The 27,471-nt window shown below is 42.1% G+C and overlaps 1 long non-coding RNA gene and 1 pseudogene across 1 annotated transcript in view; both read right to left on the bottom strand.

The window, feature by feature from the left end:
* The window catches only part of LOC123834449 (uncharacterized), a 193,823-nt gene that overhangs the window by 101,828 nt on the left and 64,524 nt on the right, over window positions 1–27,471 (bottom strand). The window lies entirely within an intron of this gene.
* On the bottom strand, window positions 15,578–16,221 carry LOC123836029 (large ribosomal subunit protein uL30-like; annotated as a pseudogene).

Genomic DNA, 27,471 nt, shown 5'->3' with positions numbered 1-27,471 from the left:
GATGTTATTAACGTTGAATGTTGACATACATGCATTAAAATGAGGATATTTGTGGGACCTTAGAAAATTACCAAAAGGAAGATTTACATGAAAAAAATAGCGATTTTATTTTGCGCACATTGGAAAAGAGATCTGTGAGTTGACCGGCACCTGGGGCAGACAGGAGACCTGTGCTGCCATCTCTCCTTACCCGGTCCAGGATACCCAGTGAATGCCACACCTGTTGGGGTCTCCGTCCCATGTCTGTGAAACAGGCTAACCAGTTTCTGACTTGAATACAGCAGGGCAGGGAGGAAGAGAGCCAATCCACCCCTGAGAGCTCCTCTGACTGCAAGCGCTCTTCTCGGTCTTCAGATGCTCTCCCTCTTGTAGGCGGGATTTCTCCACAGAGCAAATGTCATCATTAATGAGGCTTTCTCCCCTGTGTCACATACCATATGGTGGCACAAACAAGCGAAAAGATTTCCTGTTAATTTCTCAGTGTTTGGCTAACACACGATCCCTGATGAATAGGCCTGGAAGGGGGTTGGGGGACGACTCGCCTGCCTCCCTCGCTGGCTGAGAATCACCCTCCTGAAATTTTAGCCAGGTGCCACAGAGATAAACTCCTACCTACATGCCTACTCCTGAAGCATGCAAAACACAGGCTCTGAGTCCTTTGCCAAACAATTGTACTCCCCCAAAAATACTGGTACACTTAACTTCAGTCTCCCTAATGGTACATTTGCCTGCTCTATCAGCCACATGCTAACACAGAAGAAAACTCCCAAGTTTGGGGAAGAGGCAGATATTTCAGAAGGGACAAATATCTTTGAATTTGACCCTAAGTTCCTAGTCTTTCTCATTTCTATAGCTAAGAAAAACAACACGAGGTTTAGGGTTGATTAACAACAACAACAAAAACAAAAATACTTGGGTTGTTCTATTTTCCATAGATGGACTTTGTTTTAACTCAGATTCCTGCTGTGCCACATTAATAACCTTGTGGGCTGAGAAGACTTGAAAAGGAAACTTGGTTGACTCTCACCGATGTCATTCAGAGAAGAACCTAAAATGCTTTATCTGCCTGAAGCTCTAAAGGGCAGAGGAGGAGAAAACCCAGAAGAGGAATGAAAGATCCATGTCTAGATTAGACCTGAAAAGAAGAAGTCGGTGAGGTAGAGTCAGAGAGAGAGAGGGAAGAGTTCATCCAACTGTGGGCATGGCCTGGGTGACATGATTAGCAAAAACAGGATCCTGGCAGGGACCAGTCAGAAGGGAGACCTGCATTCGCTGATGCGTGGAGACAACAGGTAATGCAGAGCAACACCTGAGCTCATTCCTTTTCCATTTTCTCCAACCAGACAATCCACAAAAGAGACTATACTTGCAAAAAAGTTCCAGATTAACTTTACCAACTATGTTGTTCGTCTTTACCATTAATTAGTGCCAGAAGCAACTCCCTTTTACCCCCTCTTCTCCCTCTCCCTGGATTTCCCCTCTGGATGCTAATGAAGTCAGAGATTTTAAGTTTCACAGTCTCCATTGAGACTTTACTACTGGCAATAAGGAGAAAACAAATTAACGTGGAGGATTTCTTGACGGGAACAGTTTACAGTCAAACACCCCGCTGTTGACAAAATCATCCTAACTGTCACTTCACGCCTCTCTGCCAACTGCATAATTAGTGTCATTACCAGTAAGTCATGGAAATATAAATGAGTGTGGATTATACAGCACAAAATTGAATAAATATGAATATTTTATGTGACCTAAGCCATGTCACAAATTGTAAATGACATGGAATTGGCACTTCCTTCCAGAAGGTCCTAAGATCTCTCCTCTAGACTAAGGAAACCCCATCAGTTTAGGGATCTAGAGAGATATCCCAGGTGGATGTTACTAGAAGGCAGGTGAGGAGGGGCAGGGGAGAATATTCTCTTTGGAACTGATTTTAAAATACATAAAATTGTTAGCACCTTTTTATGTTGAGGGCATGCAATTTCGTTTTTATATTTTCCTAAATGGAATATAATTTCAAAAGAAAGTATTTTTAAAATAACAGAGTTTAAAGCCAAATGCATCTAATTTGTTATCACTTACTATTCTGGATCATTCATGTTTGAATACTCTGACAAAAATGTTAGACCAGACACCCTGCAACCCGGTTGCCTTAATTCCTCCACCCATGATGGTCTTCCTTCTTCCTGTCCTCCCAAGACCAGCTCAAGCCACACTGCTTTCTCCCATCTTTGAACTTTGTCAGCCTGGATCCTGGAAACCACACACTTTGACACTTTTTAGATTCTCTAACATATGACCATTAGGCTGGTTTTGTCTGTATAAATTGCACCTTTGCAATTTCCATACTTCCGCAGACCCTCTCCTTTCAGTGTCCAAAATGGGGCTCAGAGGTCAGAGACACTCCTTTAATATGTGTAAGGCAAATTATTAAATTAAATGCCAAGTCCTTTAGTTTCTATAGAAAATAAAATGGGACTAGAAAAATATTGGATAAAGCCTAGGTATTCTTTTCAGCAGGGTGGGATCACAACCCTGGAAACCAGATACATTCACACACACACACACACACACACACACACACACACACACAAAACATAGTGTGTTCACTGAAACTTGCCAATGGGGGTGGGGAAATACCTTCTTACAAGGAGATTATTTATTATAAGCTTGGGTGTACATTGAGGAGCAGCTGAGTCTCACATGGTATCACTAGATTATCAGCTCCATCAGGGAAGACAGTTTTGTCTGATTGTTCATAGCTATGGTAGGCAGAATAATGATGCCCAAAGATGTCCACGTTCTACTCCCTGGATCCTGTGACTGGGTTAGGTTACATGCTATGCAAAAATGAAACCCAAACACAAGTTTTACCCCCATCTCAACATTCAGTGCTTATCATGTTTAAATTCTCCATTTTTGACTCAAACTGTCATGGTGAAGTTTCAGAGAAACTTTGAAGTCTGTATCTGCACTAGATAAAGGATAAATCCACTTGTTCAAAGTTCAAAATATAGATTTCTGTCCAAGAGACGAGACCAGAATGATAGAAGTTTCAAACTTCATCTTACAGGGAATTTTATCTTACAAGGTTTGAAGTGACACCAAGCAATGGCCACGATCACATTGGAAACTCCTTCCAGCTACAGTACAGAGAATGACTTGGTTGAAAAAGGCTGTGGGTGGACCAGGTAAGAACTCTGGTGAGAGAGGCAGTGACCTGGCCTTGGATCGTGACCATGGGCATGGAGAAAAGTGGGTGAACTCTAGGAAAGATTAGAAGGTGGTATTGACAGGAGTTGGCAACTAGATGAGTGAGAGAAACAGTCAATGGGAATCACAATGGCTTTGGACAACCAGGAGGATGACCTCCATTCAGCGAAGTGTGGAGTATGAGATAACGTGGTTGAGTATGAGATATGTTACAGGTGGGCATATAAAATGACTCCTGATTTGGGCATGTTGTATTTGTAATGGGGAGGTGATTGTTGTAGATAATAATAAGTAACTGGATATACCAGTCTGCATCTCAAGGGAGATATTTTGTTGGCAACAAAGATTTGGAAGTCATCAACATATGAATGCAGATGGAGGTCGGTGAGTATGACAGCACCCAAGGTAAGTGTACAGATTGAGAATTTAGGGAAGAACTCCAAGGACACTATTTTTAAGGAGCAGGATGCAGAGGAATCTACACAGGAGACTAAGTCCATAGCCAGAGAGAAAGAAAACCAGGAGAATTCAGTGTTATGATAGCTAACAGAGAAGATTTCAAGATGGCGGGTGTAATCCAAAGTGCCAAAGCCTGCTGAGAGGTGGAGCAAGGTAGAAGCATGAGCAGTGGATTTTGCAAAACAGATACCACTGGGGACCTGAATGAGAATATGTTCAGGAGAATAGTGGGGACAGAAGTCAACCCAAAGTGCGTTAAGGAGGAGTGAGTGTAAGGTGAGGAAGTAGGGAAAACAAGTGAGACACCTCCCTCAAGAAGCTGGACTAAAAAAGAGAAGCATGAAATGGGATGGTAGGGAATTGTAAGAAAATTTGTTTTGAAGAGAGAATAGTGTTGATCTGAAGAAGCCAGTAGAGAGGACAAAGTTGACCATTCAGATTATCAAGGAGACAACAAGTGTCATAAGATCCTTAAGGAGCTGGCCTGAATCCAGAACAGAGATGGAGAGACATGCTATGGATGGCTGTACAAGACATGTGTTCCACTAACACATGTCCAGTCTCCACTAACAGGAGGGAGGGAGGAAAGGATGGATATAGGCAGTTGCAGGTGAGTTTCTAGGTTTGATGGAGGAAAGTGGAGGCAGTTGCTATCTACCGGCTTTTTATTCTTCTGTTAAGTAGATGATGAAGTTATCTAAATGCTTAATTTTGAAAAGACAGGTGTCCCAGCAAAGAAACCAAATTTTTAAAGCAAATAAATTCAAGGTTCTCAGGTGATACCATCTCAGCACAGGTTTGAATTTTCAAAACCATAATCCAGTGGTTTGACGTAGTTTCAAAGGGGATTTCAAACATATGGGAGGCTCAGCATTATGGAAGAGCTCATTCATAATACTCAGAAAAAATTCTCAAACTCCTCTACTCCTCTGTAGATCTCTCAGACCCATAGCTTCTCCAGAGCTTCCCAAATATCAGACACTTAAAATGCTTCCCCTAATCCAGCCTGGGGCCACTTTCCTTACCCTCCTCCCATTTCCTGTTCTTCAGCTTTCTATTATGAAGATAAAGTGAAGCTCTTGAATGAAATCTTTCTCTCTTTCTCTCTTACTTTTCAAGCTTTCTTCTCTCTATCCATTCTCCAGATTCCAAGATCTGTATCACGGAAGGTTCAGGAACAGGTCTGACAGTTATAGAACTTTTCCGGGAAGACTAGGATAGGAATGTAAAAAGAATGAACAGGGAGAAAGAATTCACACATTATTAAGTTGTGGCACAGCCATCTCATCAATACAATAAGACCTGCTTTTGTAAAATGTGATGTCAACGTTGGAGAATGGCCCAGCACAGTCATTCCCACTAGAGTGTAGACCCCAGTGCTGATGGCTGCCTCCAAAGAAGGACAGGGGTTAAATGGATAAAAGGATGGTCAATAATCCTGAACACTGGACAAAATTTGAATTATTGATCGTGCACGGCATATGCATATTTTAGCGTTAAATCTCCGGGTACTGAAAGGTTCCAAAAGGCATGAATGAGAATATTGACCACATGACTCATTGAGACTTGAGGTGATGTTGAGCCAGTAACGAAATCCCTGTGGGGGCTAATGAAGCTTTAGAAAATCCACAAACAAGGAGATGCATTTCACTCCTCCACCCAGGCATCGAAGGAATTCTTGTCTTTGCATATTAACAAGAAGAACATCAAAACTCCTCCCCAGAGAAGTGCCAATTCGGAGAGGTTGACTTATCAGTCAAGTGCAAATAACAACAAAATCTCACTGGCTTAACACAACAAGAGCATTTCCTGCTCATGCAAGGTTATTGGTGCATCCAACAATCCTTCAGGACCCCTGTCCTCCACGTGGGGGCTCAGCATTCCAGCTCCTGTGAACCTGAGTCTCCATAATGGCTGCTGCAGGGGAAGAGAGCACAAAGGGTTTCTGTGCTGGGCATCTCCCTTTGCCCTTCCAGAGCCCTTTACCAGCACTCTCTAGCCTGTTCTGAGTCACAGAAGTCTGCTCTGCGTGATCGTGTCCTCACTGAACTTGACCAATGGGGAATGTCAGCAGGATATCCAAGGGCAGAACTTGAGTGACTTCAGATCTCACTCTCCATGGGGTCATCGTAGCCTGCTGCATCCCTCTTCTGAGCACCAGAGCTTGCTCTCTCTTCCTCTCTCTCTATGTTCTGGTAACTGCCCTTTTCTCTTGCCTCTTAAAGCCTAGATGTTATAACACCTCCCCAATGTCGCCAGACCCAGAGCGTAACACTATCCCTTGTTGATTTCTTAAAACCCAGCCTGCACCTTTGTAAACACCATTGCAAATTTAAAATCCAGGCCACCCTTTATGAAACTCTTTTCCATTACCCAGATTTTAAATGCTTTGTTCTGAAAATGACCCTCGTCACTTTCACTTGAAATCATGGACCAGACATGTACTGCTTAACCCCTGTGGGACTGGGACGTTTCATCCTCTCAATTACCCGAGAGAAAAAGGAACACAATATTGGTCAAGACTAGAAGTCTCTATCACAGAGGCCCAGCAATAAATGTAACAGGATTTACATGATAATTAGAGAGAAAATGGTCACTTTGCCACTTTCATCATTAGAAACAGCACATAACTCATCATAATTCCTTTTTGGTGTGACTGCAGACAGTTGGAGCACTTCCAAAAGCAGTGATCAAATACAAAATTACCAAATTAACCCCCCCGATTTGCAATCAGATTGAGATAGCTGTTTCCTCTCAGGTTAGAGAAGATTGCCCATTAGCTCTTTAGAAGAATAAGCAGGGCAAGTCACAGGCCTTATGCAGTATTGATTGGATGTGTCCTCCCACACAAAATGCTACAGAGTAGCTTTCAGTGAGCTATTATACAACTGTCACAGAAGGGCAGAAATACAATGCTACCTTTAAAATATTTTGTCTGCTGATTGATTAAAACAACCCAACAGTAGTAAGAGTAACACCCAACACCAAACGGTCCAGAAATGCCGAGGGCGTGCAGGGTGACAAGAGTTGTGCTGGACTCTGGATCCCAGTCCATGCTGCCCAGTAACTGGCTGGGTGCCCTGGGCCACATTGAGCCTGGTTTCTTACATATAAGTTGAGGCAACTGGATCAAGGGCCTTTTAACCTGAGATCTATCAATATATCTCATGAGTTCCGGTAAAACTTGGCAAATTTTGGAATATGTTTGCATATGTATTTTTTTTTAACATAAAAGAGTCACAGGTTTCATAAGACACCAAAACATCCCTTACTTCTCCCCTCAAGAAAAAGCTTACAAAGTGGGCTAGATGGTTTCCAATGATTCCTCCAGATCCAACATTTGGTGCCCTTATGGTCATTTCTGGTCAATATATTGGTCTGATGAGAACACATAATATATTCTCATAAAACAATGAAATTGTCTTAGTATGGAGACTCAGCATCCAGTTGGTCCTCAATAGAGGTGCATAAATCTGAATCTGGATCTCGTTTTTCCTAATTTTTGAATATGTCATTTTAGAAGATTATAGAAACATCCGATATAAATGATCTTTTCTGGGTTTTTTCAATTATTTACTCAATAATGAGCCCCTCACTTGCTCTACATTGCACATTTCCATTTTACCCCCATGACTCTATACAGAATAAGAAGTTCACAGTAATCTCCTACACATGAAGGTAGAGGACACATTTTAGTTAAGCAACTCAACTTTGAGCCAAGATCCTAAAACGCCTATTTTAATAACTAGTCATTGTTCTGCACAAACCCTTCTCCAAAGAACAAACTTTAAAATGGTTATGAGCAACTCTTAATGGGCCAAATTTTCTAACTTCAGTGTCCTGAGGTACCTAACCTACCAGCTCTCAGCGTCACTGTCCAGTTGCTTTAATTAACCATAGGTTCAGTTTTGCTTGCATTCTAATTGGATCCTTGACTAATTGTGCATTAAATACTTGGCAGAACCCTGCAGACAATCTTACAAAGCCTTCATTCGTCCCAACTTAAATCTGGGAAAGCTTAAGATGTCAGAATATTATGGTTGGTAGTCTCCCGTGGAAACAAAGGAAAGAGGATAAGGTTTAAAGTGACTCAAACACAGGATCAGGACCCACAGGCATACATTCGAGACTGAAAATGCTTTTCCTTTACACTCTCTTCTTTCTGGCCTGGTTTTCCTCTTCCCTGTTTTCCTACTCACCATGTGAATGTTGGCCTTCATGTCACAGCTTCAAGCCTTTCACTTAACACACATTTTTTTTTTTTTTTTTTTTTTTGCTTGAACACAGAACTCCCACTTGGGGATTCATAGTTAAAATATTATCTATAAAATCTTGTCCAGTATTGTCTTCCCATAATTTTCACATTACATTTTAAAGTTGTTTTGGATGAGCCATCGGATTGGTCAGGTGGGTTAATTCCAAAGTTGATGATTCCTTACCCCAATTCTGAATGCCTTACTAATACCAGAATTATGGAAAGAGTGCTCAAAGCATGGGCTAACATGTAAATTCAGTGAGCTGGTTGGCACTGGGTGAGCGATATGAACAAGACAAATAAGACAGAATCACCAGATTATGATTTAGAACACCAGAGTGCTCCAGCCTGGCCTCTGATTCCCTGTACAACCAGCCCATTACCTATAGGCCCCTGTTTACTTATAAAGGGTTAAAGGATGATTTCAAATTTCAAAAATTTCAAATTTCAAAAGGAAATTTACAGTCATAACTGTTGCACAAATATTAAATGGACAGGGCGCGCCTGGGTGGCTCATTCAGTTAAGTGTTCGGCTCAGGTCATGATCTCGGAGTCCTGGGATCGAGCCCTGCATCGGGCTCCCTACTCAGTGGGGGATCTGCTTCTCCCTCTGCCTCTCACCCTACTCTCGTGCTCTCTCTCAAATAAATAAATAAAATCTTTAAAAAAAATTAAATGGACATATTTAACTGACTCAAAGAAGAATGTGAAAAACAGATCTATCTAAAACATCAAAAATACTGAAATGAATTTCTGATAGATGCAAAACTAGGCACAAAATGTAATCTCTGTAATGATGCTTGGATCATTTCTTTGTGCAGGGTAGAAATCAATTGTCTCACCACCAGACAAAATTAATTTGCATTCCTACTAGTTTTGTACAATTGACAGAACCGCAGTATAGCCCAGTCAAAGACAATCAAAGGCACAGCCCCCTATAGAATGAGATAACCCTGGAGGATCTGCTAGACAATTTCCAGAATTCTGTTAAAATGACAATCTGTAATCTGCTGCCCATTTCAAAGGCTTTTAAAATTTTTCCCAATAAGCTTGCCCTGGAGATCATAAACACTGTCTCCTAGAATTACGCTCGATCACAAAAATGCTGGTCTCATTGGGTTTGGCCTGCTTATTTCCATGGCTGTTGTGGGAATGCTAATTAACCATATATTTGCTTTGTAAATTGAGAACCATGCTGTTCTGAGTTATTACCAAGGCCACAGAATTAAATCCTGTGTGAAGTTTTCATAAGGAGATGGAATTTCATCTTTTAAAGCTGGTGCCATTTGCTGTCCTGATGCTAGGAAACCAGGTCCAAGAAACTGTCCACCAGATGTCACTTACAGCACCTGCAAACTTGGGTGATTCCTGCCCTTCAGGGTCCCTCAAACTTGCCAGGGTTCTTGGCCTGCCAGATAGTGACCTTCCTCACCATCTGGGAGGCCTGGACCCTAAGCCACGTTAACTCTAAAAGATACCCTTTTTTCTTGAAAATTCGTTGTTATTTCTGATTAAACAAGAATTCTTTTCAAACATGACACTCCTTCAATGGCCTTGGTTGCCCAGTCCAATTGTATTCTGGTCAAACAGTGGGGAGATTTATATTAAACTTAGCTAAATAACTATTTTGCCATGAGACGTAAAGGGAGTTGATAAGAGTTGGTGAATTTGGGGGGATCAGTGGGAATCAGGTATCATTTAAAAATGTTTCACTTCCCTTTACAAAAGAAGAGTGTACTTAGCTGAATGTCCTTAGGAATGATTCAGAAAGAAAGAAGAAGTATTTCTTAATATATACATAAAAATATAGAGCATTAACAAAATGTCAACAAAATTCCGAGCAACTCATCACAACAAAATTTTTGTCATCGGTTCTTTCATCCTCTTGTTCTGTGAGTCATGGGTCTCCAGCCCATTTTCAGGAAGAAACCAGGAGACCCTGCCTCAATCAGGTGGTATAGTTTCAGGAAGAAACCAGGAGACCCTGCCTCAATCAGGTGGTATAGTTTGACGGTACCTAAACGATGTCTGGTTAGAAACCTGTTCCCAAGCGTCAGTAGTTCAAAGTACCTACTATAGTCCTTTACCTTATGAGAAGGTCTTCAGGCAGGCAGGCAAGCACTGGAATAAAACAAAAATTATCTGCAGATGACAAATACTTAATGATTGTGGTTAATTTATTACTGTCATCAATAATACCAGAATGTGGCAGGATAAACTCCCTATCGGAGTACGATGCGTAATTAGTTCAGAAGGGTTTGATCAGTGTGTCCCCTGAGACTAAAACCAACCTCCAGAGTCTTCTCATAAGGCACAGACTTTCTGAAATATTTATATTAATAACGTTGCATATCAACAGATGCAAGCAAAGGTTAAACATCTCTTCTAATTTGATGACTTTTTCCCTGTAGCTCTTGCAATAGCGTAGAACTAATTTAAGAGATACCTAACACATTAAACAAACTTAATTATTTCTAGTATTTCTCTTTTTATATGGTAAAAACTAAATCTTTGTGATGGCCCTGGGCCTTTGGGAAATCTCAAAGATAGTTTTAGGTGTAAACGATATCCTGAAATTTTTCTTTTATTTTTTTCTAAATATAGGATCCAGGCTTGGTGCAGCAAAGTCAAAAGAGTTGTCAGAGGAGAGTTAGGGCACTTGATTTTGGTTGGATCATAGGTGCCTGAGAACCAACTGCATGGTGACCTATTTAATCAAAGTGACAACAAAATATTTTGAAATACACATAAAAGGAAATACACTCATAAAGAACCTTAGCTCTTTCACAAGTAAGAGAACTTTGTTCTTTGGATTTTTCTTTTAAACAATCAAGGACATAATAAAGTCAACATAAAGCACAGAAATTGTTCTAGTAGGCCCAGGTTCTCTGCTACGTAAACAGATTGTACAGAAAGTAAAGAATACTCTTTCATCTTGTAAATAATAGTATTAATTAGCAAACCAGTGAAACAAACCCATCAAAAATGAGCCAACTTAACAAAAATTTTAACTTATTTTAAGCCTTCTTTTCAGATTCAGCTGTTATAAATCAAGGCAAATAAAATTTATTTTCCAGGTTTTGTCTTCCAAGAAGCTCTTCCGTATTCTGGAACAAACAGGCTCTTATAGTAGAACAAAATTATTTTTTTCTTATAAAACAAAGCCACATGTGCTTTGTGCCATGTGCATTTCTCTATCATTATTGCTTGTATTATAGTCTCAACCATGTATATTAATTATAACTTGGACCAACGTGAAATTTCCTATTTCACAGAGAAAATTAGAGGGTATATGATTGAGAACTGTCTGTCATTTTGCAGTGTTTAAGCAGAATAACACAGCTTGTGAGTATGTTTAACACACTTTCCACACCCACACCCATCCCTTTTCTACCTTCTTAGAGTGGCAAAAGTGAACCTGTTCAATAACATGACCCAAAGATAGCATATAGAAATATGAAGCTTAAAATTATGCTTAGACATTAATATTTCAGGATTCCATATTACATAGAAAATATCGAGGTATCCAAGAATTATCCATTAATTAGCTCAATTTAATATTAGTTTAAGACTTTAAATTACTAAAAGACCTTGGAAATTATGTTTAAGCTGACACACTACAAAACATAATTACTATTGATATAAAAAGTTTGTTAGAATAATGACTCAATTTAGTTGAGCACAAATTACTTTTTGTAATCTTAACAATGTGTAGGAGTATTATTAGCTTATTTGATTATGAAACCTTCAGAATTTTAGGAAGTTCAGACTGACTATTCTCCTCATGAACAAGAAAATCAACAAAGTAAAATAATGTGTGCTTATATACACTTAATACTGACAAATCAGACAAAACATAGATTTATTTTTGAAAACCATAACGAGTAAACCAGTCCAATTCACCAAAGCTTTATCTTACTTATGTAAACTTGAGTGCTTAAAATGTTTCTGATCCAGCAGAATAATCATTTTAGCTATAACTCTCTTAAATTATTAGAAATTCAATTTCATTACTTTGGGGGAAGATTCAGAAATATTTTATTTATATAAGTATATATTTATTTCAATAAATGATCAGAAGAGAGCTCTTTTACTTTAAGACATGTAACAACCTAATTTGTTAATATCCTCTGGAGACGGGGGAAAAATTCTACTAACACGAGAGGAAGAACCCTTTCTCAATTACATACTTGGACACATGGACATGAAGAAACATTGAGAATGTGTAGCTTCAGTTCTACAATATCAAGCTCAGGTCTAAAATAAACATAGCCACACAAAAACTCCATGGCCTCGATCTCAAAGAGTTGTTCTCCTTCAGAAAGTCTTAATTAGAGAGCAGAATAGACAAACACAAAGGGTGAAAAAATGAAATTCTCTGTTGTCTGTCACCCAAGAGAGAATAGATCACTATCCTCCACCTGTAGAAATCAACAAACTGTAGATGGTAGAACCAAATTTCCAATCACTGCTATCTCCAGTGGGGAGTAAGTTAGCACCCCATGTGGACTATCTGTGTGAACCAGAAACAAAAACAAAACACTGAATCAGGGAAAAAGGAATAAAATAAAACAGAGCATCCACAATGGTAAAGTTTAAGTCACTTTGAACTCAGATGGGAGACGAAGAAAAAACCCATACAGGCTTGAACAGTCCATGACGTGTACCACTCCAGCAACACAGTTTGTCAGATAAATCTTCATATCTAAATGGCACCTCCAAACGAGTGAAGAATAATCCAAATGGTAAAATCATGACTCTCAGACAAATATAAACAGGTGTGGAAGAGTTGGTTTTTCTCATCAATTAATGAGGGAACTCTGATAGTTAAGCACCTATGCCTAGAATGTTCAGCCAGATTGATGAGCCACAAAATTTTGCACAGCTTCGTCTAGTTGTAGCTACTGGGAATGGAGATGTCAAAGCAGACAGTGGTGACCCCATTCCCTTATCCTACCGATGAAACATCATATCTATCACACGCTCTTTGCAATTTCAACAGTCATTAAAAACATTCATTATATAAAATTTGATTTTTATAATTGTCAAAATACATTCAAAGTTTGACTAAATAAGTTGAATGATCAAGCTGAACCATCATCACCAGTGTTCTGCAGTAATGGGTCACTGTACTAGGAGGCTGAAATCATGGGCTCAGCTTCCAGCACTGACACTGACCAACTCTGCATGGCCAACTCTAGGGGTCCAGTATCTCACTCATAAAATGAAGGGTCAGGATGGATAGCCTCTGAGGGCCTTTCTGGCTCCAAGGTCAATGGCAATGTTGTCAGTGAAAGGTCATCAGGCAACTACATTGTATTCACCTGGGTGCCTATACGATTAATAAATTTCTGGCCTCCTCCACAGACACACCAAACAGAATTTGGGTGGCAACCAGGAATCTGCATTTTAAATAATCTCCACATTATTCTTATATAACTGAAGTTTGAAAATCTTTAGTGTATGAGTTTTTTTCCTGGGAAGAAAACAGGACTAAAAAATAGTTACTGAATTGTTCTGGCAAATGGTACACTACTCACTGCCTTCAAAGCAAAGGTCATCCACACTGAAATTTGTCTGAAATAATGTTGAGAAGAAACCAGGTCGTCACTATTTTAAAAGTGGTAATTTTGTGGGCACCTGGGTGGCTCAGTTGTTTAAGCGTCCGACTCTTGATTTTGGCTCAGGTCATGATCTCAGGGTCATGAGATCAAGCCCGTATCAGGCTCTGCGCTGAGCATGGAGCCTGCTTAAGATTCTCTCCTTCCCTCTGTCCCTCCCCTCCAACTCATGCTCACACTCTCTCTCTCTCTCAAAAATTAATTAATTAATTAATTAATTAAAAATAAAAATAAATTAAAATGGTAGTTTTCTACGATATATGGCTCATTATACCTGGCATAAGATTTGGACTATATGCTCAGCCTCGCTAAAGAACAGTGTGAATAAATGTACAGTTCCCTTTGCTCATCCACATTGCCTTTTACTTCCTTCTTTCTTATAAATCATTTAAAGAAAATAAATAAAAACAAGGGTTGTTTCTTTGAAAAGACCAATATATGTGATAAGCCCCTCACCACACTAACCAACTCAAAGAGAAGACATAAATTACCTATATCAGAAATGAAAGAGGGGCCATCACTACTGATCCCATGGACATTAAAAGGCAAATAAAATAATACTACGAATAATTGTATGCCCACATATTTTATAACTTAGATGAAATGGAGCAATTCCTTAAAAAACACAAACTACCAACACTTATATGAGAAGTAGTTCGAATAAGCATATATTTAGTCTTAAAAGTTAAATTAATAATTAATAACCTTCCAGAAGAGAAAGCACCAGATCTAGATTGGTTCACTGGTGAATTATACCAAGCACCTAATGAAGAAATAATACTAATTCTCTGAAAACTCCTCCAGAAGATAGAAGTAGAGGGAATACTTCTTAACTCATGCTATGAGGTCAGCATTATCATAGGAGCAAAGCCAGACAAAGACATTACAAGAAAAGAATACTGCAGACCAGTAACTCTCATGAACACAGACTGAAAAATCCTCAACAAATTATTAGCAAATAATATCCAAAATTGTGTAAAAAGAATTATACTCTACAACCAAGTGGAAATATTTCAGGTATGCAATGCTCTTTCAACATTAAAAAAGCAATCATTGTAATCCGCCACATTGACAGGTTAAAGAAAAAAATCATGTCAGTTGATACAGAAAAAGCATGTGACAAAATTCAACATCCAGTCATGATAAAAACTCAGCACACTGAAAAGAAAGCAGAACTTCCTCAACTTTATTTTAGAACATTTCCAAAAGAAGAACAACAAACCAGTAGCTAACATCATACTTAATGGTGAGAGACTGGATGCTTTTCCCTTAAGATCAGGGAAATGCTAAGATGTTCTTTTGCACCATTCCTATTCAACATTATACTAGAAATCCTAATAGTGCAATAAGACAAGAAAAAGAAATAAAAGTTATATATATTGGAAAGGAAGAAATAAAATTGTCTTTATTCACAGACAGTATGATCGTCTATGTAGGAAATTCCAAAGGACGTACAAAATAACTCCTGGAACTAATAAGAGAAGATAACAAGGTCATAGGATAGAAGGTTAATACACAAAAGGCAATTGCTTTTTTTTAAATGGTTTCTGTTTCATTGTGGAAAAATGTTAATCCAAACAAAATGTTAATCCAAATGTTAGTCCAAACTCTGAGAAGGTTGTGGCCAAATTGAGGAGAAAATACACTGACAAATTAATAATCCTCTGAAAGAAGTGGCACAACATTTGCTCTTTCTTTTTACATTCCTCATTTTAGATTTTTTTTTGGAATTGGATGAAAGGAAGGATGCTGGCTAAGAGTCAGATTCAAAGGGAAAATGGGCTAACTGCAAGTGATGGTCTTAATGGTTACACATTAGTATAAGAAAAAAAACACTTTGATGTAGGAAAATAGGAACTTATCCTTCCTTTATACAAATGGAAGACTTAAATATCTATGCCACTTTAAAATTTCAGGGTAGAGGAAATTGTGTTAATACCTTTGCAAAATAACTTTGGTAATTTTCTTCATTCCTATGTATTCACTTCATCTTTTTTTTTTTTTTTTTTCAATTTGAAAGTGGCCATTTATTAACTGACCGGATTACAAAAATAATCCTGGTAGATACCTTAGTTCATCCTTCTAATAAGCCTATCGATCTGGTCTTCCCTGTGGCCAGCATCCCCACCTTCTACCAAATGGGTGGCCTTTTACTTCATTCCCCCTTGTGGAGAAGATAATTGAAGGTCCATAAAAAGTTGCTTCTTTGAAATGTTTTCCAATGGAAAAATCTCAGGAATCAGATCCTCTCTGCAGATGACACCCTATGTACTAAGAAATCGAGTGATCTATGTGTTATCTGTCAGGGCCATCGGCTTCTTGTTGATTTTACCATAACCAGGCTTATAGATCAATCCATTCCGACTTCAGGTTTGGGTCCCCCCATGCTATATATGGTTCCACAATCCTTAGCATGTTAACTGAAACCTTGTTGAGCTTAACGAAGGTGCCACTGAAGATCCAGTGAAGGTGAAGAAGTTCCAATACCTGTCGAGTGCTTGGGCTCACACCATTGATACCTCCAATCCTGATGACAAACGCCGATTTGGGTTCCGCAGGTATGGAGAAGTTGCTGGCTCCTCTTGCTAGCCATTCAAATCTCAGTTCTGTCCACCTGCCTATATTCCTTGTGGCAATGCTTAGCTTTTTCATAGATAGGCTTCCTATGTATTCACTTCAAAGAAGAACCGTTTGTCATTTTCCCTAAACTCCTTCTGCTCTTTGAAATATTTTTTTTTTAAAGATTTTATTTATTTGAGAGAGAGAGAATGAGAGACAGAGAGCATGAGAGGGAGGAGGGTCAGAGGGAGAAGCAGACTCCCCGCCGAGCAGGGAGCCCGATGCGGGACTCGATCCCGGGACTCCAGGATCATGACCTGAGCCGAAGGCAGTCACTTAACCAACTGAGCCACCCAGGCGCCCTCTTTGAAATATTTTTATGCAGCCTTTTAATGCCTTTTGTCTGTTATCCAGTGGGCTGTGATTCTCTGTGCCTGCTCTCTGATGATGTGTGTGTGTCATCAAACACAAGGGTTGCAAGGGTTGCAATAGTAATTACTACCCTGTTCCTGGACAGCCAGTAATCGCTGCGATAAAACGAAGCATAAATGTTCAGACAGCACCTTGTTCTGGCTCCAGACGGTTTCCGTTCATGAAGACCACTTTACCCAGCTTTTCATACAGCTCTACTGAACCGTCTTCCAGAACCCTGAAATCTGACAACATTTCCAAATCCTGGGGCTAGTCCCATGTGCTCCTCTGGAGAGATACAGCAATGGGAACCTGGATGACTTTAAGTGACACTGTCTTTGGGCTGGTTCATGTGGGTCCCCTTGAGCCTTGTACCATCCACCATCATTTTCCTGGATGCTCAGAGCCCTTGACAAATGAAAAGTGTACAGCAGAGCACCACATCCTGCTCTTGTATTATGAGAATGCGGAGATCCTTTCCCCAGCCCCACCTTGACAATAATAGAATATTCTGTCTCAAATCCTTCTGCCCTTACTGAGCACGCTGAACCTGCCAGAGGTGGGTCTTCAGCCTGTCCAACACTCTGCTCACTGTTCTCGTACCCACCAACATGACCCCCCAAATAAAAGAACCCTAAGAAACGAAATACAAAATACAAAATGAATTTCTGCATATAAAGGCACAAAACAGGATACTGTACCTTTTATATCTTTCAGGAGAGTCAAAGGACCCCAATCTTGGGTTATTAATATTACTAAAACTTGGTTCAGATCACCAGCTTCCCAGGGGAAAAAAATCTTAGAGTTCATGGCATTTCAGACTAAGCTATATTGCTGGTGATGCATCTTTTCCCAACCAGAACAAAGATACCATTCGTGTGAGTACGTGGGTGAGGCCTGAGTACATCGCAACACAGAACCTGTAAGTTGTCCTGAAAACCTTCATTTTTCCATAATGAGTTTCTGGGTGAAAGTTTGCGATGATCTGAATCTTTTCCTTCCATCCCTCCTTTTTAAAAGATAGCACAAAAGCTGCTAACAAATCTGGGCTTGACACCTACTTGTTGGAATCCAGAAAAGAAAGAGTGACAAACTTCACACCACTCCGGGAGAGGATCTCTTTCAAAAAAAAAAAAAAAAACACCCTTCTGGGAACGGAGAATGATTTGCAATTTGTGAGAGTTCCTTATCTCTAACCTTACATGGGAACTATTTCCTCAGGGGTGAGAAGCTTTGTCTGAATTGGAAACAGAAAAAATTCTCTTCAGGGATTTCCTATCAGAAAGAAAGAAAAAAATAGGTCCTGTTGCCTTTTCTCACTGGAATACTCTTGTAGAGATGCACACCAAGATAACTAAGAGAATATTCCAGGAAGCTTCTTTATACATAGCTAAATCATAGGGGAAAAAATATATGAACTTGTAAAAAACAGAAGGTAGCCACTAAGGTGCAAGTATAAATTCACTTTGCTCTCCCTAAGTAAAGCCCATATCGAAATCTTGCTTAAGCTTACCCTTTGGAGGATTCGTTTTGTGGGACTTAAAATGAAACCAAAGAAGTAGAATCAGGAAAATTGCAAAAAAAGTGGTGTGAGAAATATTATGCCTGAGGGAAAACAGCAACGCCAGCATTCATTCTATGACTCCATGAATCCCAACGGAAACCGAGGAAAGGAAACAGTCGGAAGTTATTGTCTATAAATGGACCAGATGTGCAACAATGTCTGAGAACCTGTTCTGCCAAGGGGCAGAGGGGGAAGAGAAGCAGAGGCAAGGATCAGAACAAAGGAAAGCATGGGGAAGAGCAAAGTACAGTGAACACCAGCAGACGACAAAGAATGAAAGCCATGAAAACCACAGTGATGGGGCATTAGACTCTGCAAGGAAAAAAGGAGGAGGAAATAAACATAAAACAGACCATTTTCACATGAATTGCTGTGCGCTCCTAACCAATCGAGAGGAGCATTGTGTAGCTGGTAAAACAATATGGAAAATAAAAGTGAATGTTTGTAGAAGTTCAAAAAGCAAAATAATGCAAGAAGCTAATTACTTTACAATTTAGGGAGGATAAAAGAGAAGGCACAAAAGATTGAAGAGAAAATTGAAATGACCTCCTAGCCTTTCTCCTCCCTAGATTTCCATAAGGATGCTATTCAAAAATAAATTAAAAGGTTGTGTGTTTAACCAGTCAGACAGGAAGGATAACAAGGGACCCTGGGAACAGAGGGAGGGGAGAAAATGAACGGAAGACCAAGTTAAGTTTTGAAAAATTCATCATGTTTTCCCCTAATTCCAGAAGGATTATAAATCACTCATGTATCAGAAATCTTCACAAAGGTGTGTCAATGTGGCAGTCACTTTTCTGTCCCCCTATAGGACTTCTCATTTTTGTCACATGTTTTCTTTGCTTTTGAGGAAAATCCTTAGTTCTACCGAAACTTCAAAGATCACCTTCGAAAGTATCTTTCAGATTAAAGTGCCCTGGTAGGATTGGGGTTTTCAAGATTCAAATAATTTCTGGCTAGCATTTTTGAGCTGCTCCTGACATCTTACGAAAATACCTATGAAGACCATCTATAGAGACAAAACTTGCATTCCCAACAAAAGTAAGACTCACAGTCAAGTTATGACTTGGGTCTAGGAAGAACTTCTGCTAAGAAAAAGGCAAATCTGAGAAGAATTACCATTGTTCACCAACATGTATGTCCCCTACATGTATACACATACATGCAAACATTGTCAACGGGAAAACACCGGATCATTCACACCCCTTCTGTCCTAACTCAGAGAAGTATCTTGTATGACAAACAATTTTTCTAGATGTCTCAAACAAGAGCATGTAGCACAGGATCCAGTAATCCCAGTTTTAGAAACCATGCCTAGAGAAGGAACCAGAGATTTCGACCAAGATTTATGGGTAGATATGCTTATAGAACTTAGTCAAAATCAAAAAAGAAACTGACAGGGACGCCTGCATGGCTCAGTCGGTTAAGTGTCTGCCTTCAGCTCAGGTCATGATCCCAGGGTCCTGGGATCGAGTCCTGCATCGGGCTCCCTGCTCCGCGGGGAGCCTGCTTCTCCCTCTGCCTCTGCCTCTCTCTCTCTCTATCTCTCATGAATAAATAAATAAATAAATCTTTAAAAAAAAAAAAAAGAAAGAAAGAAACTGACAACCACCAGCAAGGGAAATGTTAAATAAATCATGATACAGCCATGAAATTACTTGTAACTGTCATGTTTTGGAAAAATTTAACAACAGGAAAACATGCTCACCATACAGTATCAAGTGATTAAAAAGGAGAATATAAGATTTATTTATGGTATGAACTCAAATATGTTAAAATCACACACACACACACACACACACACACATCTCTAGAAAAAGCCTGAAAGTCAACATGTAAATGAGTTAGCACTGGTTGTCTCTGGGTGGCAGAAATACAACTTTAACTTTACTCTTTATACCATTAAAATTTCTCTGTAATGAGCATATGTAGTAGCTTTTATAATGATAAAAACAGTGTTCAATTATTTAAATAAAACATAAATGAAGGGCCCATTATGAGGCTTTGAACAACACTGAACTTGGACTGAGAGCATCACGTATTCCTGTATCGACAGAGACAAGTTCATCACTCTTTTCTGCATCTCAGACAAGAATATATGCCCCCTGGGTTGGGATGAGATTACATGGAGTAATTCAATTAAAATGACATATCTTAAGTGCCAAATAAAACTCTAGTACGAAGTAGGTGTGAATACATGATAGCCAAATCTAAATACTTACAATGGAAGTAGTCAAAAAAAAAAAAAAATAGCCCAGGGGCACCTGGGTGGCTCAGTCGTTAAGCGTCTGCCTTCGACTCAGGTCATGATCCCAGAGTCCTGGGATTGAGCCCCACATCGGGCTCCCTGCTCCGCGGGAAGCCTGCTTCTCCCTCTCCCACTCCCCCTGCTTGTGTTCCCTCTCTCACTGTGTCTCTCTGTGTCAAATAAATAAATAAAATTTAAAAAAAAAATAGCCCATTCCAGATGAGTATTTGAGTCGCTGCTTCTTCACTGGCATGGGAATATCACACCCACACGGTTGATCTGTAGTATCCCCTCCATCTGGAAGGTGCTTCCAAATGCAGGAAACAGCCCTCCTTTTGGTTGGATGCTAGTGGCATGGAGAGCACTGATGAGATCCTTCATGGTGGGAGCAGAAACATGACAGCAAGACAGACAGACAGGACAATAATGGAAGACCTAACACAAGAATAAACGATCCAGCACCTCATTCAATAGCAAATTATCACATCAGTGCCTCTGGAATAAATTTAGAGCATATCATTACAACTGTGGTTTCATGTCCCACAAGGACACAGACTAGGTTACCCTCAGACAGGAGCACCCATGTGTCAAATGCACATAGAGGTGGCCTAAGGCAAGGAGAAATATGTTTTCATTCCATTCTATTAATATTTTATCTGAATGCATTTCTTGTTGTCTGGGGTTCTGTGATCACCCAGGGCTGAGCTATTCGTAGCCAGAATGCTACTTGGCCTTTCAGATTTATTCTTTGGCATTTCCAAATAACATAGTTAAGCTTTATGCAGGAATGCAGCACAAAAGCCAAAGATCTTGTCCTGTGTTTTTTTCGAGTAAATCATTATCATCCATCCAGAAAAGCAACATAATGGAATACTTAAATTTTATAGTGAAAACCTTCAACAAACCTAGATAATCTTGACTATGGAGGTGTTTAATATTTTTTAACGCAAAAGGATGTTAAATAAATGTTCACAAATGCTTCCTCTAAGTCCAAAACAAGCTTCGATGTGAAGCCAAAACATGTAGGAACGAGTGGTCTAGGATATTGCTGAATAGTTGAAGCTGGCTGGGGATCAAGATGAAAGCAGACTCGAGGCCCTCCTCGCTGGGGATTTCCTCATGGGAAACAAAACAGAGACTTTGAAACAAGGTAGGAGGCAGAACAATAAACACAAGACAGCCCACGATGTAGGATTTTTTTTTCAGACAGATCTGCTTCGGGCAGGTCTGAATCCCCCAGAGGATACCAGGATCCACCTTGGTGGGATGGGTCTCATGACCCCTGAGAAGACTATGATCCATGATCAGTGTCCATCCCGCAGCCTGTGGTGTCCCGGTAACACAGCCGGCAGCTAAATACAAAATCAGGGGGGCCCTCCCACGAGGGCTAGACCTGGCACGCTGTGGCTGACGCCTTCATCTGGGTGAGCCTGGCTTGCCCTTCTGTCCTGGCAAACACTGACCCTGCAGGACAGACTCGGACCCATCGTCCCTGCTGTTTGTACCCGGAGTCGGGCGACAGCCAGAGAGAGGCCGTGCAGCAGCTGGGCGGCTCGGGGCCCGCTCTGGGCAGGGGTGAGAGCACAGGGACACGGGGAGCGAGCAAGTCCCCAGCGGTGGGGTGGGGTGGACTGATCAGAGCCAGGTCTTGGTTTCTTCCCACCGCCTGGCCACCCCTCCTTACTGTCCTTGACTGAAATCCCCTCTCGTTGAGGGCTCAGGTTGATGCTGCTCGGGCTCAGTCCTCACCTCCCTCTCCTGCACTGCAACCCTCTCCCTTCTTTCTCCTCCTTACTCAGCTCCCATTCCTTGGGCACCCACTGCCATTTTTCTTTGCCCATATCCTCAGCTCTCTTGCGCTCCTGCTTTGTCATAGCTGCTCACACTCACTCAGCAAAACCACTACTCTGAAATCCAGCTCTCTGCCAATTGAATGTAGCTGGCGGAAAAAAAGCACAGCAGGTTGCCTGAGCTCACTTGAAATCCGTGCTGGAGACACTCCAGTGGACTGTAGTGATGCCAAGCCTATTATATATCTGCTCTGGTTTACTCTCTTCCATTTCTCCTCATTGACTATTTCCCCAGCTTTTCCTCTCTCCTCAGGTTCCCACAGCCTTCTCTTCTCTCCCCCGTTTCAGCAAGGGGCCTGGTTTTCTAATTGACTGGGAAATCGGAAGCACCCCGAGGGAAATGTTAGCCCCTACCACGCCTCTCTTCTGTCGAGCATCTGTGTTTACACATTCTGCCTCCCATAGACTCACTGTAAGTCCATGGTTCTCAGAGTGTGGTCCCGGACCAGCAGCATCAGGGTTCCCTGGGAACTGGGAAGAAATGCAAATTTACAGGTCAGATCGCAGGCCTGGAACCTCTGGGATGGAGTCTAGAATTCTGGGTTTTAACAAGCCCTTGGGTCAATTCTGATGCACTTGCCAACTTGACAACTCCTGATGGAGACAAATCCACGTTTCCATCAAAGGCCAACCTACACCCCTCTGGAGCCCTGCTCCAGCAAAGCCATCTTCGTCTCCTGTATCAATTTCACCATCTCTGTGAGCTCATTCCCATCAGCATGGAAACCTGCTGTTAGTCATCTCATCTTACCTGCCCCCCCAAAAAAAAAAATCAATTGACCTTCAGGCAGGAGTTGATGCTGCAGTCTGGAGGCAGAATTGCTTCTCTGAAAAACCTCAGTTTTTGCTCTTAAGGCCTTCAACTGATCACACAAGGCCCACCCCACAGTATAAAGGGTCATCTCCTTTCTTTGAGCTTAATTGACCACATCTACATCTACAAAATACTTTCATAGCAACAGCTGGTGAGTGTTTGATTAAATAACTGGGTCCTACAGGGTAGCCAAGGTGACGTGTAACTTAACCATCACACCATCCATGTTCCATGACCCCCACATCCCTATTTTTCATCCAGGTCACTTTTCTGAGCTCTAGACTTGTGTATCCACCTGCTTGCTTGGCATCTCCACTCAGATACCCAACAGAAGGATCTCTTCAAGGCTGAATCTTCCTGGCAGACTTCTCCACATCATTTGGCGGCAACTCCATCCTTCCAGTCCCCTGTTCTTAAAGCCTCTGAGTCATCTTTAATGCTTCTCTTCCACACCCCACAATCAGGTCCCGTTGGCTCTCCCTTCCTTCTGCCCTCCTCAGCTTCCACCTCTGCCCCCAGCCCCATCACCTCTCCCCCAGCTTGCTGCAATAGCTTCTCAATCGGGGGCTCCCACCTTCGCTCCCCATCTCAACCCAGCAGCCGGTGAGCATCCGCATGCGCAACCCGGGGCCAAGCCATTCCTTTTCCGTGGACCACACCGCATCTCCATGTTGCACCCAGAATAAGAGCCAAAGGTCTCAGCGTGGTCCTCCAGCCTTAGAAAAGCTGTCCCCTTCTCCTACTGACCCCTCTGACTACACTGAGCCCTCGTGTTCCTTAAGTACAACAGACACACTCCAGGGCCTGGACCCCAGAATGCTCCCTCTGCCAGGGACATTCTTCTGCAGATCCCCGCGTGCTAACTCCCTGCCTCCTTCAAGTCTTTGCCTAAATGTCTCATCCCAGCGAGGCATCCTGAGCATGTAGTTTCACCCACATGCACTCGGGCACAGCCCCCCACCGTGCTCATCCTGCTCTAACTTTTCCTGGGGTTCACAGCCTCCTATCATGGCACAATGTGTGCTCATTGCAGGCACTGTTTAGCCCTTCCCCGGAGAAGGTAGACAGTCATCTTTCTGGTCTGTACACAGTTGTCTCCCAATGTGGAGGAGGACGCCTGGCACGTGTGTGGAATGGACAAGTCATCTGCGAATGTGTCTTCTCAGGGTGCTCATTCCTGGTCTCGTCCTTGCACTCGGGGGTGAGCTCCAGGAGCACTAGGACCCGTCTCTCTCATCCAGGCACCTCAAACAGGCCCTGACACAGGGAGGCGCCAGTCTTTGCATGTCCTAGCGCATTCGCATCGCTAGAACAAAATACTAGACCGTGCGGCTTATAAGCAACACACAGTTCTGGAGTCTGGGTGGCGGAGATCAGGGCGCCAGCCTAGTCCGGTAAGGACCCTGCTCTGAGTTGTAAATGTCTCACCTTATGCTCACATGGCAGAAGAGGGGAGGGATCTTTCTGGAGCCTCTTTTATAAGGTCACTAATCCTATTCGTGAGGCTCCCCTCTCATGACTCAAGCACCTTCCGAAGGCCCCACTTCCTAACACCATCACTTCTGGGGGCTAGGATTTCAATAGGTGAATTCTGGGGGGATGCCCACGGCAGAGCTTCTCTGATCACGGGGGGGGGTCTTCCGAGATGAAAGGGGGGTGGTTCCTGCCACATGTACTATCTTATCACCCTCTTCCCGCCCACCCATTGGTGGGGGCTGCGCTTGGCCGGTTTCCGGAAGATTTTGAAATGAGAACTGTTTTTAACAACACAGCGACCAGTTTACAGATGTCCCCCACCCCGCCCTTTCCCCTTCAAAACTGATTGCTCATATTAAGCTGACTTCTCCCAGGCGGGCATCCTGGAGGGGGTGGGAAGAGGTCCCACCCGCACAGTAATGCCTGATCTTGCTGAGACCGACCTGAACACTCAGGCCTCAGAGCACATCGGAGAAGCCACTCTGAGCCAACCAGGTGTCCATCTAGAACCATGGATCTCACTGCTGTTCCATCTCCATTACTGGGACCTTGGCTTTCCGTCACCAACACGCACATGAACCGGAGACTAATGTTACGTGTCACAGAATTCACACCCACCTCATCCGTGACTTCCAAACAGGCTGAAAGGCAATAAGCTTTTTTCTCTCCTTCCTAATGCTGGAACTCAGTGTTGCGTTGTCAAGGAAAAAAGACTCATAAAAAATATATCCTTTGGGAAAGAGGGAGAGATTCTTATCTGGAAACTAATGGGGCAAAAGGGCTAGCATTTTACAAGCTGCAGTAAAAGACTAGAGAACATCTCAGAACGAGGGCAGCTGGGAGGCCATCTCCAAGATGCTACTTGAACTTCTTAGCTAGTAAGAGAGGCAATAATGTCAATTGGCCGAACTGGCTCTTGAAATGGGAGCTGCTCCTAAAAGCATCTGGTCAGCTTCATGGAGGCTGGAGGACACCCCAGCCAGACCCGTCCTTCCAGAACCAGATGGCCTTGAGCATGTCCATCTGTGCTTAGCCGGGGGGGGCCAGGTTCTACTTAATCACCTTTGGCTCCAGCCCACCGGGAAGTCCTTCCTCATGTCTAACCTGAACTCCTCAAGCCCATACCCTCCCCTTTGCATGAAGGCATTTCAAATTACCGAGCAAGATTTTGGTGATTTCCTCTAGGGTAAAAGTATTTTGTACTTTTTAATGGAATAAGGTTATTCCATTTTTTTCTTTTTATTTTCCTCCTGGTTATTTTTACCACTTGAAAATGTGAAGACCAAAACTGTATGTTATCATATCAGAAAGCCCAGAATATTGTTAAAAGTATGCACAGCCACATGGTTGCAAACCTAGCCCCCGCAGCCAGACTGCCTCCATTCAAATTCCTAGCTCTACTTCTGGTTAATTTAGTGACCTTGGGCAAGTGGCTTAGCCTCACTGTGTTTCAGTTTTACAGCTGTGAAATGGGGATGACAACTGTATGTAGGGCATTAGCGTATCATGAGGCTAAATAAGTTAATAAATGTAAGAATATAGGTAGTACTAAACATTTTGTGCCATAGAAAAGTCTACTATGAACATTAGTTCTTAGTTTTCCTTTTTTTTTTAAGATTTCATTTATTTATTTGAGAGTGAGGGAGAGAGAATCTGAGGCTAACGTGGGGCTCAATCCCACGACCCTGAGATCATGACCTGAGCCGAAAATCAAGAGCTGGATGCTTAACCAACTGAGCCACCCAGGTGCCCTTTATTTTCTATATTTCTATTTTCTATAAATAAATATGATTTTCATTCTGAGCATCTCTCCAAACAGGCTAGCAGGAAACTTACTTGCTCTGGTCTTCAGGGGTTCTTCCGGGGAAGGGAGAGCCCCTGACCCGCTGGGCTGTCCGTGGGTCCATGTCTGTCCACACAGACCCCTGCTGGGCCCCAAGAGCTGCGGGTCCAGGGCTCCTGTGCTGGCTTGGGCTTGCAGCTCTGGTCAAGCCACATGCCAGGACACACGTCTGACCTTGTGGCACGTGTGGTAACCCCAGTACCACGCACAAGGCCTGGAGAGTGGCCAGCACTCTACGCAGGCAAAGGAGAAATGAGAACACAGCCACGGGTTTACGTGTCCGAGAAAACGCCGCAACTTGAAATCTCCAGGCAGCAGGGTGGGGTTTCCTTTGTCAGGTCAGTTTACAGGATACAAAATGCACTCATCCTTCCAGAGGAGAAAGAAAATTTAATCCTGACTATTGTAGCAGAAGCTTTAATGACACAGAAAGATGTTCACAATAGTTTGTTAAATAAAAAAGCCAGGTTATAAAACAGAATCAAGAAGGGTGGCTCTGTGAGTTTCTCCAGGCTGCTGTAACAAAGGGCCACAAACTTTGTGGTTTAGAACAATGGAAATTTATCTGCTCACAGTTCCAGGGGCCGGAAGTCCAAAAATCAAGGCGTCGGCAGGGCCGCGCTCCCTCTGAAGGCGCTAGGGGCGGGTCCTTCTTGCCCCTGCGGGCTCCCGGGGGTGCCGGCACCTGGCGTTCCCTCGAGGCCAGCTTCTCTGTAGTCCCTGCCTTCACGCGGCGCCTCTCAGTGAGCGTCCGTCTTCGGGGGCCACCTTCACTCTTCATGTAGGGACATCAGTCACGTTAGCTGATGACATCTGCGATGACCCCATTTCCAAATAAGGTCACAATCAGGGGTACAGGCGGTTAGGACTTCAATGTGTCTTTTTTGGGAGACACATTTTAGCCCATGACAGTCTCTTGCATTAAAGAGTCTACATCTGGGCGCCTGGGTGGCTCAGTTGGTTAAGCGACTGCCTTCGGCTCAGGTCATGATCCTGGAGTCCCGGGATCGAGTCCCGCGTCGGGCTCCCTGCTCAGCAGGGAGTCTGCTTCTCCCTCTGACCCTCCCCCCTCTCATGTGCTTTCTCTCTCTCTCATTCTTTCTCTCAAATAAATAAATAAAATCTTTAAAAAAAAAGAGTCTACATCTTTTTCAACAA

The sequence above is a fragment of the Mirounga angustirostris genome, unplaced genomic scaffold (genome assembly GCF_029215605.1).
Source record: "Mirounga angustirostris isolate CCGP_5_RB_7025 unplaced genomic scaffold, mMirAng1.0.hap1 SCAF_7, whole genome shotgun sequence".
NCBI lineage: Eukaryota > Metazoa > Chordata > Mammalia > Carnivora > Phocidae > Mirounga > Mirounga angustirostris.
The sequence above is the reverse complement of the archived record's forward strand: the minus strand, read 5'-3'. Positions and strand labels throughout refer to the sequence as shown.